Source organism: Callospermophilus lateralis, chromosome 17 (genome assembly GCF_048772815.1).
Source record: "Callospermophilus lateralis isolate mCalLat2 chromosome 17, mCalLat2.hap1, whole genome shotgun sequence".
Taxonomy (NCBI): domain Eukaryota; kingdom Metazoa; phylum Chordata; class Mammalia; order Rodentia; family Sciuridae; genus Callospermophilus; species Callospermophilus lateralis.
In genome coordinates this window covers 74292755-74306478 of record NC_135321.1, presented here as the reverse complement: position 1 = coordinate 74306478, position 13724 = coordinate 74292755, and the positions used below count along the sequence as shown (strand labels likewise).

The window sequence follows — 13724 nt, the reverse complement described above, 5'->3', positions numbered from 1 at the left end:
GGAAATGCAATTCAAAGCTACACTGAGCCAGTAGGTGGTGCAAGCCCGTAATCCCAGCAACTGGGGAAGCTAAAACAGGAGGACCACAAATGCAAGACCAGCTTCCGCAATTTAGGAAGGCCCTGTTTCAAAATTTAAAAAGGACTGAGGAGGGCTGGGTTTGTGGTTCAGTATGAGACACTGGGTTTGATTCTCAGCACCACATAAGTGGTAGAGTACTCCAGGGGTCAGGAGACACAACACCAGACCTACCCTGAGAGTCCATGTAACTCCAGCCAGAATGCAACCATCAGGAATACAAATAACTATAAATGAGTGGGGGGAGGGGTTCTTAATGTAAATTAGTACAGCCACTTTGGAAATCAGTGCAGAGGTTCCTCAAATAAAAATAGAGCTACCATAAGAAACAAATGTACCACTCCTCAGTATTTATCCATTTAATCAGCATACTTTAGTGACAACAGTGTATCCATGTTCATCACAACACAAACCAGAATTTCCTAGGTGTCCTTCATCAAATGACTGGACAAAGAAAATGTGGTACAAATATATAATGGGATTTTCTATTCAACCAAAAAAAGAAAAAAATCCTGTCATTTACAACAATTCGGATTAACCTAGAGAACATCACATTAAGTGAAATAAGCCAGACTCAAAGACAAGTTATCGGATGTTTTCTGTGATTTGTGGAAGCTACAGGGGAAAAAAAAGATATCATCATGAAAACTATTAGGTAAACTACTAGGGTAGAGGAAAAGGATCAGAGGGAGGGAGGACCCGAGGGTAAAGGGAGTTAGTGAGGAGTAAAACTCTTCATACATTATGTTACATGCATGTTACATGCATGTACAAACATGCCACCATGAAACCCACTGTTCTGTACTACCATGGACCAATAAGACACTAAAAAAAAAAAAAAAAGACGCTAACAATTAGGAAGTAAAGTTGTAACAGCGTGTGCAATCAGGTTAGCTACTAAAAAGTAAAAACACTGTAATTAAACTTCCTGCAGCGGAAGACCGTAACTCTACTGATGGATGGTGCACACCTGTAATCCAGGAGCAGCTCAGGAGGCTGAGGTAGAAGATGCGCCAGTTCAAAGCCAGCCTCAGCAATTTATTTAGCAAGACCCTAAGCAACCTAGTGACCATCCTACCTTAAAGGGGGAGGGGGGAGCTGGGGATGTAGCTCTGTGGGAAAGTACCTTTGGGTTCAATTCCCAGAAAAAAAAAAAGAAAAATACCTATAACTTTCCTTCAATGTAAGGGCCACATTGCCACGTTTAAGAAACTACCCACAAGATTGAGAGGTAAACACAAACCTCATCATTAAAGCCTCAAGTTCACAAGAAAGGGATGGGGAACCACTATCTAGCTACAGTGCAATGACACTGTTGGATAAAAACTACCAGAGGCCATTGTTTTTGAGTAGGCTTCTGCCTCTAGGCCACAACAGACCAGCATAAAATTCAAAATGGAGCCAATCATATTAACTGAAACTAAGTTATTATCTGACTTTCATAGAAATCGCCTGAGCTAAATTTCCAAACCAGCTAGTTTTAAACCCAATGACAATGAATTTCCCTCTGCTTTAAACCTGACAAAAATGTAACCTGAAGAAATCTAGTGGTAACCCATTAGTTATCTCTGTTGTTTTCTCCCTGTACTGGCCTTATAAGGAAAGAAACTTTGAGGCAACCAGACCAATCCACTCTGCCTTCTTTCTACTTTGGGCAGTCCTAGTCTGCCTATAAACCCAGTGCAGTGTGGCTGTAGTCCCAGTATTACTGTGAGTTCAAGACCAGCCAGGGCCACATAGTGACAAACAGACCCAAGAAAATAAAACCAGCTTCTTCTGCTCATTTTATTGGAAAACATTCTCTTCTACAGAATGAATTGTTGCCAAATTCTAGAATCACAAAGCCAATTAAGATCTTTAAACTATCGTAAATTAATTCTTCGATAATAACCATGACCCCAATTTCACCATGGCTATTCCAGGGAACATCCGTTTACTGGATTTCATGGGTATTCACAGATGTCCCACTGGGAACAAAAGGTTCTGGGCCTACTATGGAAAACACTATGGCAGTATTTCTGAGCGCCTCCAATATGGTAAAATGAATTGTGATGCTCAAGAGAAAAGTATAGACCAGTGTTTCCCAAACCAAACTGTTCAAGGAACCTTCTTTTTCCTATTGCATCTGGGAGAACTAGCTTCACAAAGAATGCCACCTTAAGCCGCAATGATTCCAAAATTATTATCAATAATATCTTATACTGCTATTTTGTTCTGAATTGGCAATTAAGGTATATCAAAAAAAGGACAGTCCAGCTTTCCCATTATCTGCACAACCAGAGATTCAAGGAATCTAACAGAAAATATCTGGGGGAAAAACAGTGTCTGTACTAAACCTGTACATGCTTTCCCTTCTTGTCCTTATTGCCTAAATAAAACTATTTACATAGCATTTGCCCTGTATTAGTTTTTATAAGTAATCTAGAGGTTACTTAAAATATATGGGAAAATTGCAATGTGTGTAAACTATATGTAAATATTAGACATGTGAGAAAGTTAAGCATCAGATTTTGATATCTGAGGGAATCACTGAAAAGAGTTTTTTTTTAATTAGCATAAGGAGATACATTGAACGTATCCACTGACCCTTTTGCATGATCCATTTCAAAATCATTTCTAGTGGTAACTACCACTTAAAAGATTAAAACTAAATGTCACTTTCTCATAAGAAACTAAAACCCACTACCCACAATTTGGACGTAAACATATTGTACAATCTTAATATGTAATTATCAAATCTGATAATGAACGTTCTGCAAATTACTAGTTACAATTTTAACTAAAGCTGAAGTGGGGGAGAAAAGCTGACACAAGCCTCCTCGTCTCACTTAACCTTTCCAAAATTTCACCACCTCTAAGGGTGTTCACGAGGGCACAAGATGTACAGGTATAAACCCCCAACTTCAACAGTCACCGCCTAACAAAAGCTCTGCCGAAAGCGATGACTGTACTCTCCATCAATCCTTTCAGACTGCATAGAGTTCCTTCCAGAAAATTCGAGCATCACAAAGTTCCTGAGGTTTTCGCATTTCGGTGCGGATCTCGTCGTAGCACCAGTCGCACTACCCAGTGGAGTCCTGGAAGCCGCTTAAACGTTACCTGGCTCGGCGATTCGAGGTACACGCTAAACAGCCCAACGAGCTGCTCTACCTCGGGCAGAAACACGTCCCAGGGATGGAAACCCTCCCCCGAACCGGAACCCGATTCACAAATTATAAGAAGCAAATCAACAGAAAAACAATTGCGTAAACAAACTTCGAGATGCGCAGGAAACGCCGCTGACCGAAGCCATTGCTCACGCGAACCCCCGATGCAGAGAACGCACCCTCCGCGCAGGAGGCGCCGCGGACCGCGACCCCGCGCTGCGCAGTCCCGGCCCCGCACAGCCATCCGGGCGCATTCCTGCGCGCACACCCAAGGTCACGCAGGATGGGGTACCGCGCCCCCCGCCGACACGCACCGGGCGGGGGGGTCTCCGGAGCACGCCGCCCCCGGGAGGCGCCGCAGCGGCCCGCCGCGACCCCCGGCCTCGAGGGGCGGCCGGGGCGGGTCCGCGAGCCGGGAGCCCGCCGCCCTCGGGGGTCTCGCCACGCCCCTCCCCCAGCCAGCCGGGGTTATGCAACGCTCCCCCGCCCGCGCTGCCGCCGGCGGCCGCCCCCGCCCCCCGCCCAGCTCCGAACAAAGCGCGCGCGAAGGGGCCGGGGGCCGGGCCGGGCTGGGGGCAGCCGCCATGTTGGCGGGGGCGACAGGGACGGGTGGGGGCAACGAACAAAGGAGCGCGCGCCCGCCCCAGGCCCAACCCGCAGCGTCCCGGCCCGCCGCGCCCGGCCAGCAGGGGGCGCTGAGGGGCACCGCCCGCGGACAATGCGCCCCGGGCCCGCGGGCCGCGCTCACCTGAGTCCCGGCCACTGCTGCGTCGGCTGCCCGCTCCCCTCACAGCCCACGCCTGTCCCGCACTCCTCACCTGCCGGCCGCCGAGGCCGCCGTTCGCAGGCCCCGCGGGTCCGCCGTGGCTTGCTCGCGCTCCCGCCGGCCCAGCCCGAGCCAGACGGCGCCTCCCCGCCCCCGCTCCTCGCCGCGGCCGCCGCCCGCCCCCCGGCCGCCACGGCGCACGCGCACTGCGGCCGCCGAACTGCGACGGCCGCGCCGCCCCGGCGCCCGCGCCGTCGGCCGCAGTACGCAGGCGCGGAGTGGGGCCGGGCCCGCGCGGGGGGCGGGGCCTAAAGGAGCTCACCTGGAAGGTGGGGCGCGGCTGGCCGACCAGGTGCGCGCGGGAATACGGAGGCGGTCAGAAAACAGACCCTTGGAGCCCGCGGGGGCGCGGCTTCTTCCGGAAAGCAGGCAGTCGGAGAAGCCTTTCGTTTCCGCGCAGTGACCGGCCCGCCCGGTCCCGGGACGTCAGCAGCCAGTCGTTCGGAGGCTTGCACGCAGCAAAGATGGATGCAGCTGGAAAGGGTCGGGTGTCGCGGCCGCGCGCCGTACAGGTGAGCGCTGAACAAAGCTGCGCACCGCAGCTCACCTCCGACGTCTCGCCTCAGGGCCGTGGAATGCGAGCCCTTTAAAAGAAGGAGTTGGCCTCCCGTGACTCCCCCGAAGACAACCTTTCTCCACCACCGCACTGCGGAGAGGCCGTCCCGGCGGCGGGGCGACTCACCGCGCCGCCTCGCAGAAAGCGAATCCCAGAGCCTTACCTGCTGGGCCAGAACCGGGTTGGGTGGGGACGGGATGTGACTTCTACAAGGCCCGAAATCTCCCGTGTCCAGCCCCCATTCCAGAACTCACCCAACTCTCCTCGCAAGGTTAGGAACCGAAAATTCCCAAGATCGCACATGAACCCATTTGACTTCAGTTTCAATTAAGATGCCTTTTGAGCATTTTCATAGTTGGATGCAGGAGGGAGGAGGGAGGAAGCATCCGGGGGTTTGTATTCTTGCAAAGCGGAATGCAGGACTTGGAGTCTGAATCCAGTCTGGCGTTCTTCTCTCCCTTCTTCCCTCCCCTAGCCTGGTGTCCAGAAGCCAGTGACCGACTTGGTTCCGACTTGGTTCCTCGAGTGCGACAACTCAGCCGCATCATAATAAACCGCCTCCCAAATTGTTGTCAGCTCAAATTACAGGACATGTTATTGGAAAGCACTTTGCACACTGTAAACTGCAGCACAACTGTCAGTTAGCAATGCTCTTTGGGATTTTGCTGGCACCTTTTTTTTTTTTTTTTTCCAAAAAAAAAGATTGATATGTGCCTGCTCAAATAAATTAAAGTGCTGGTCTCGGATGACATACTTGGCAGGTACACGATGTTCACAGGCCAACTGGAGGGCTAATTTCAATACAGAGATATAACCAGTTGGTAAGTATTGAGAAATGATTAGCTTTCATTTGTGTATTTGATATTTCATAGCAGAGCATGACAGGAACCAAAAAGGATAGATGTTGTTGGCAAAACCCCTGGGTTTTCCACCACAGTACATCCACATTTGGGGCTGGATAATTCCTTTTTGAGGATTGTCCTATGCATTGTAGGACATTTGGCAGCATTCTTGGTCTCTCTTCACTAGATGCAAATAGCAGATGCTTCCCCACCCCTAACAAAAACTATCTCCAGATTCAAATGTATTGCCCAATTTTCTTTCCTCACTCCCAAACACTGCTTTAACTTTTGTCTGTTGTGATGGTAACATTGGGAGCCTCCAAGATTGCATAGGCCAGAGACATCAGAAAGGGCCACACTCCAGAGCTCTGAATGTCCCTATTGGGTTGTTTAGTTTTATTTTGTTTTTCTCCACACTGGGAAATGAACCCAAGGGTACTTTACAGCTGGGCTACTTCCCCACCTTTTTTTTTTTCTTTTTTTTTTAATATGAATGGAACACAGGAACACTTGACCACTAAGCTAAATTCCCAACCCTATTTTCTTACTTTCACATACCGTCTCACTAATTTGCTGAAGCTGGCCTCCAACTTCCTATCCTGCTTCTGCTTCAGCCTTCTAAGTCCCTAGGATTACAGACATGGGCCATAATCTCCAGCTTCACACTGGGTTTTGATATCACATATATACCTGCCGAAAGGTGTTTTAAATAAATCTAATCCGCCAAAAACTAAAAAAAAAATAAAGAAATATTAAAATTCTCTCTCTCTCTCTCTCTCTCTCTCTCTTTAAAAAAAAAAAAAAAAAAAAAAAAAAAAAAAATCTTGTACAATGGGTAAAATAACCAGGCAGTCAGGATAATGGGCCCCATTCAAACACACCTGGAGGCTAGACATATTCATGAGCACCATCAAGGCCTATTTCAAATGTAAAGGACCTTGAGATTCACCTGTGGGAACACCATCAGCCAATTCCTTTGCCCTAGAGTCGGAAAACAGAAGGTGAGTGTGAACCCAGAGGGAAGAGGTTGGAAGTGAAAGTGAAAGATAGTCTGGTTGCCTTTCTCAATACCTATTTTACATTGCTTTTGCTCCATGCTCAGCCCAGAACCACGTATAAACTCCTAAACACACCAAGATGGTTTTTCTGCTATCAGGCCCCCTCCCACATGGCGGGAGTTCTATATCTTCTTGCTTAAATAAATCCTGTACCATTTACTCTTCCCTTCTGATTGTCCATGGATTTTAGCCTTCAACCCAGAGGAAAGTGGGGAATCAAATCATCTCAAAATTCCGGTTTCATTACCAGAAAAAAAAAAAAAAAATACAAAAAGTTAGGGAATTAATCCCGAAAAAGGAGACCACAACTAGTCCATTAGTTGACCTTTGATCTAGCTCTAGGTTGGTCGGGGGAGGGAGCTAAGAGATTTGGAAGATAATTGGGGAACTTTGTATATACTGGAGAATATTACCAAATCATTCAGTTTTGCTATGACTTTTAAAAATATCTGTATTTTTAAGAGGTGTTTCTAAATCAGAATCCTGATGACTACGATTTGCTTTAAAATGTCTCAGAAATATTGTATTTTGTATGGAAAAAAATCAAATGTAGCAAAATATTAACAATTGATGAATCTAGGTAATGGATATGTGAATGTTCATTGTGTAATCTTCTCCAGTTTTTCTAGAACTGAAACTTTTCAGAAAAAAAAGTTGGATAAACAGAATGTAGACATTTTTGAATGTCTACAATACTAATCCACATTGATTCAACTCCCCAGGCAGCCCCTGCTCTCCTCCAACTTGCTAATCAAGAATTTCCAGAAACTCAAATGTATAGATCATTTCTTTACAGATAACCACACTCCACTTTGGAGACTGAGTCAGAGGGACTACATATAATTTTCTTCCCAAAGTAAAATGATTAAATGCAAATTAACTGACAGTCTTGGCCTTTATCTTTTAACTTGGGGTTCCTGGAGTCCTCTCTAGTGGCACCCCACCTCCACCAAGGAGTCTTAATTAAGCTTCTTATTAACAGAATATCAGCAAAAATTTCTGCAAAATAAAACTCAGTGTGGTTAGGACTTACTATTTTTTGTGAGGACTAATTTGCTCTGTCTTGTAGTCTGGCCACAGATATGATTTTTTTTTTTTTCCTACTTTTGTGGGTAAAACTTGTAAAACCTGACTAATCTGAAAAATGGGCTTAAAAGCACTTTTTGTGAACTCAAAAATATATATACTTTTATGTAGACTCCTGCAAAAATGTAAACCTCCAAGTCATGTATACCCCCCCATGACTGGGTATAAAGTTCCAAGAATTTCCAGACTTGGGGTCCATAGAAATCTTTAGGTGCAAACCTCACTCTGGATGGCTGCATCCAATAAACCTGCTTCCTGCTAATTCCTCAGGTGTCCAGGCTCATCTGTCCTACATCACTCCTAGCAGGGAAGGGTCCCCTTCCCTCAAGAAATCCTTGTAATGTGGGGAGGGGAAGGAGGAAGAGTCAAAGGGTGGCGGGGTGGAAGGGTGATAGACCTGAAGTGGACCATAGTATATTGTTAACCAAGTATTTCCAAGTAACATTTTCACCCCCCTGGCATTGACATAATTGGAACCCTACCTGCAAGGTCCTTATCAATTATTTTTTATAGAACACGTCAAGACAATAGAAAGTATTCAGTATGGGTCTGGTGTATACCAAAGCACTTGATTCATTTTTTGCACTGGCTTAACCTATTGGGTGGGTACTATGGTGTATCCTATGAAGATTTATGTGTTAGAAGCTTGGTCCTCAGTATGTGATAGGAGTACCAGAAATATTATAGGATTTTTGACTGTTGATAGTGTGTGTTGGATAAAAGACTATAAGCAATATATATGCCTATGATGTAATGTGAACTGCCAAACTTAGATAAACTGCAGAACTTAGATAGACTCAAGTTAGTGATCTAAGAGTCTATACCCCGGCATACACCCCAGGCCTCACCCAGTTAAGTGAGGTGAGCATTAATAAAATAGATTTGATTGAATCTACCTGTGTCTCAGACCAAGTCAATAACTAACCGCTCCTGATAGTATGGTGATGGTAAGAAACGGGAGGAGCTTTATGAGGTTAGGCCTAGACTGAAGTCGTTAGGTCATTAGGAACACTAACCTGGAAGGGATTTAGAGGAGAAGGGTTCTCACAGGACCCTGGTGAGTTCTCAAGAGATGTAGTTATAAAAGGAAAAAAAAAAAGCCAGACTCCTGGGAGAGGTGGTGCATACCTATAATCCCAGTGCCTTGGGAGGCTGAGGGGGGAGGATTGAGAGTTCAAAGCCAGCCTTAACAACTTGGCAAAGCCCTAAGCAACTCAGGGAGACCCTGTCTCTAAAGAAAATATGAAAAGGGGTTGTGCTTCAGTGGTTCAGCGCCCCTGGGCCCAATCCCTGGTACCAAAAAAAAAAAAAAAAAGCCAAAAGCAAGACTGGCCTCTGTCTCCTTGTGTGATTTCTCCCTCTCTCATATGTACAGACTATGATGCCATCTGCCATGATGTGACTCAGTTGGGGATGTGCACTAACCTATTTGGACTGTCAGCCTCTAAAACTGAGCTAAACAAGCTTTTTTTTTTTTTTTTTTTAATAGCAACAGAAAAAAAAAAAAAAAAAACAACAGATTAAACCATGGGTGAGTTTGATGGTGCACCTTGTAAGTAAGGATCTTCTCTTATAGCTGCATAGGTCATCCCTGAACTCATCAGGCCATCTGCTCCCATGCAGTGGTGCAAGGGTCATTGAACTGGGACCACTCAACGTGATTGATGTTCATGCCGGCTCTCATACTCCCTCCCACAGCTAAAGATTTATAGATAGGTGGATCAGACAGTCCTAACCTGTGAATCCTGGCAAGATTGTGGCTGGACTGGTTCAGAAGCAGCACTTCTCTGCTGGTGCTGAAGAGGTGCTGGGGCTAGAATTCGCAAGAGCCAAATTCATACTTTTTTAATACTAAGTTGTATGGCCTAAATCTATCTCTGCACTTAGGTTATAAAGTGTTGCCCAAAGCAGTCTCCATATATAATAACATATAAGCAAATGGAAATCTAACCTAAGAGTATACTCAAGTAACCAAGCAACTGAGTCTTGGCCAATCATGGCAGTTAATCTTCAGCCAAGCACAGACTACCAACTACTTACACCATGCCCATAGAAATGCTCACTCCAGCTAATCAGGTTGCTTGTGTATGTCACTTATTTTTTCTCTGGCTATAAATATAACTTGTATATTTAGTAGGGTGGGGGAGTACCCTGAGTTCAAGCCCTGTACCAAATAATAAATAGATAGGACTGGGGACATAGCTGGGTGGCGACATGCCCTTGGGTTCAAGTGCCCTTGGGTTCAATTGCCCTTGGGTTCAATTTCCACTACCAGAGAGAGAGACACATCTATAAAGAAAATGTGGATTCCTAAGGGTGTATCCCTCTGCACTAGGAAGAATGAGTGTAATTTACTGAAAAATTATCAGTGAAGAAGGTAGTCCCTTTAATCTGCATAATACACTTGGCTTTTGTTCATCAGGCTTTTTGGGACATTGAGTGATAATAGAGGGTGAACAGTCTCTGCCACACCCTTCATTCTTTGGGAATAATAGAATTAAAGTCTGAAATTAAAAACCAACTCTGAGGGCTGGGGATGTGGCTCAAGTGGTAGCACACTGGCCTGGCATGCGTGCGGCCCGGGTTCGATCCTCAGCACCACATACAAACAAAGATGTTGTGTCCGCCGAAAACTAAAAACCAACTCTGGTTTATCTGCTAGGTATTCAGGAGGTACACATCTTAAGTTATGTTTGTTTTTTTTTTTTTTTTTTTCATTAACCTACCTTTTGTTACAGAGATGCAATCCAACTAAAAACTCAAAGGGTGGAGAGAAAATTATTTCTTCTTCCCCTGTCCAGCCTGTCGTTTTTCTCTCGGAAGTCCGGCAGCAGCAGAACTACAAGGGGCAGACAGGACTCCTCTCCTCCCAGGATCCCCGTTTCTTCAAGAGGACCCCTCTTGGGGCTGGAGGTGTAGCTCAGTGGTAGAACACTTGCCTTTCTAACAGGCTCTGGGTTCAATCCCCAGCACCACAAAATAAAATAAAAAGAAGCACCTTCTCTCCACAGTCATTTTGTACCGAAAGCTCTGTCCTTGTCCCTGATGCCAAGCCAATGACAAGGACGCAGTTTTGAGAAAACTGAAAACTGAAAAAAATAGACCTTCGTTTATTGCTTTGCTAGCAAAGAAGGAGACACAGGGGATTATTGTCCCAGAGGCTGTGATTCTGCCCATCAGCAGGAACAGGGGGCTTTTAAAGAGGTGACTCAAAGGCTTCATTCCACAGGTTCTGTCTAGATGTCTAGAGTCGTAATTCACTTGTTAATTTGGGAGGTAGTCATTGCTGAGATCTTCTGATGCCATCCCCAAAGTCTGGATGACTTTGTTCCTATGGAGGGTGTCTACTGGGGACAGATAACTCTGCCCTGGATGGAGAATAAAGGTGATCCTGTTTCCCCTGAGATTAGAGAGAGGGAGAGACGTACCTGTTTTTAAAATAAGTGACAGTGGCAGAGCAGCAAGGGCTACACCCAATGAAATTGTGGTGGGAAACTGACTGGTCAGAGCAGCAAGCAACTCTCTAGAGGAGGAAGAGTCCAGATTTTTATCTTACGCTGCTGGGCCCAGAGAGAAACAAAGACTCCATATTCTGAGCCCTGGTCCACTGTTTCTCACAATATTTATAATTACTTGACATCATCTCAGACCCATCCTATCACTGGGAATTTTCTTTTTAAAAACAAAATTCCTAATCTATGTGGCTGAAGGCGCTGTGCAGGGTCTCTAACAGAAAGCAAGTTCACAGAAAGAGATAAGAAACTGCTCTTTTCAAGGGTATCACAAAATAGACCACTGCTGTGTGTGTGTGTGTGTGTGTGTGTGTGTGTGTGGAACCCAGGGCCTCACGCATGCCAGGCAAGCGCTCTACCAACTGAGCTATATCCCTGGCCCTAGACTACTGTTTTTTAGACCACAGCTGAATGTGTTGATCCTGGAGCATCAGCACATTCCCAAGTCACTATGCCATGCACCTCCAGACTTCTCTCAGATACTTGAAACCATCCGTGTGGCAGCTTAATAGCCCTCCCATTCCCTGTCTGAATAGATATCAAATGGACTCCCAGCAAGCATAAGGCACCTAGTGTGGACAGTCTACATATAGAAGAATGGGTAGTGGTGGTGGTGGTGTGTGTACTAAGAACTGAACCCAGAGGCACTGAACTAGATATCCCCAGCCCTTTTTATTTTTTGAGCCAGGGTCTCACCAATTTGCTTAGGGTCTTGCTAAACTTGGCCTCTGTTAGGCTTGACTTAGGCAATGCCATTTTGAAATATATCCTCCACCTTAGAACAAATGTTGCCCCGTGGTCACTCCAACCTAGAACAATGGTCAACTTGACCTAAACGCCAGACAATACCCTGTAACAAGAATTGTTGTCTGAGACTGAAATCTCGAGAAACGCCTCATTGGACAGGGAACAGTGACAACCTCAGAGAATGATAATGAGGACCATAAGGACCCTTCCCTGACAACCCCCTAACTCTTTCACTTTCCTATAAGGTCCTTAGGCTGTCAGCAGAGGATGCACTCCAAGCTGCACCAGGATTTCCCCTTTGCAGATCTGTTTCAAATAAAACCATTCCTGTTAACCGCCTTGCCTGTCTTCCTCTTGATTTCCTTACAGCGTTGGACCTGTGGTCCTCCTGCCTCAGCCTCCTGAGTCACTGAGATTACAGGCATGCACCACCCTTTCCAGCACTTACAAACACAAGAAGAATGTTGACATTCACAGAGGGCCTAGCACAGAGTGCTCAAGAAATGTATACCGAGTGAAGGACTCCAGAGACCTACAGGGGCAGGGACGGCCCTCTGGTCACCCACCACGCTACTTCTCTGCCCTTGGGCTCACTTCCACCTCTGAACCATGCAGGTAGTTTTCTGCAACATGGGCAAATAAATGCTTTTAAATGTCACCTCCTCAAAGAAACTTCCCCTGACCACACATGTGACTAGACTGTCCATGTATCAACTATATTCTCTGTTACTTACATCCACCCATAAAACTGATCACCTTTGTAATTATATTAGTATCAGTTTGCTTTCTTGTGTATCTTGGTGCCCCCCACTTTATTATAAAGGCCAGAGGGTAGCAACAAGATCTATTTTTATTGTCAAAATGCTCCCTACATGACAGTGACGGTTCAAAGGCTATTTACCATATGTGAATGCAGGACTTATTCTGGAAATACTGGGTCATGTGGGTTTAGTAAAATATAGGGCCTACGAAGGTCCTTGAGTATCAGAACATTGGAGATTTTAAATACTCTTTACCCACTGTTAGGGGGTTCTGTCAAGGATCAAAATAAGTTCTAGCCAGGCACTATGGCTCATGCCTATAATCCCAGCTACTTGGGAGGTTGAGGAAGGATACCAGATTCTCAGCGACTTTATAAAACCCCGTTTCAAAATAAAAAATAAAAGTATGGGGATGTACCTCAGCGGTAGATCACCCTTGGATTCAATTGAAAATGTTCAGTAAAATTTGTAGGATAAATTGTTGAATTAATCTGGTGCTATCTAGAAGAATTTAGAGAGTTAATTTTTTTTTTTTTTTAAAGAGAGAGTGTGGGGCTGGGGATGTGGCTTAAGTGGTAGTGCGCTCGCCTGGCATCCGTGAGGCCCGGGTTCGATCCTCAGCACCACATACAAAGATGTTGTGTCCGCCGAAAACTAAAAAATAAATATTAAAAAATTCTCTCTCTTTAAAAAAAAAAAAGAGAGAGAGAGACCCTAACTCCAAATAAAATATATTTTTAAAAAAAGAGAGAGAGAGAGAGTGTGTGAGAGAGAGGGAGAGAGAGAGAATTTTTTTAATATTTATTTTTTAGTTATCTGCGGACACAACATCTTTGTTTGTATGTGGTGCTGAGGATCAAACCCGGGCCGCACACATGCCAGGCGAGCGCGCTACCGCTTGAGCCACATCCCCAGCCCTAGAGAGTTAATTTTGAAATATGGGAACCACGTAAAGGCCTGTTGTTGTAGTAGACATTTGAGGACAGAATTGGGACTGATGGAGTGCTCAGGAAAAGAACAGAGCCACACTCAATGGCACATGTCTGTCATCCCAGCTACTGGGGAGGCTGAGGCATGAGGATTGCAAGTTTGAGCACTGCATTGTCAATATA

At 45.5% G+C, this 13724-nt stretch overlaps 1 protein-coding gene across 3 annotated transcripts in view; it reads right to left on the bottom strand.

Moving 5' to 3' along the window:
• Spin1 (spindlin 1) overlaps positions 1 to 4148 on the bottom strand; it is a 67978-nt gene extending 63830 nt beyond the window's left edge. For all 3 annotated transcript variants that reach the window (XM_076836821.2, XM_076836819.2, XM_076836824.2), the window contains exon 1: positions 4043 to 4148. The gene's annotated coding sequence lies outside the window, so the exon portion shown is untranslated. The remainder of the gene's footprint in view (positions 1 to 4042) is intronic.
• Between the last annotated feature and the right edge of the window lie 9576 nt (positions 4149 to 13724).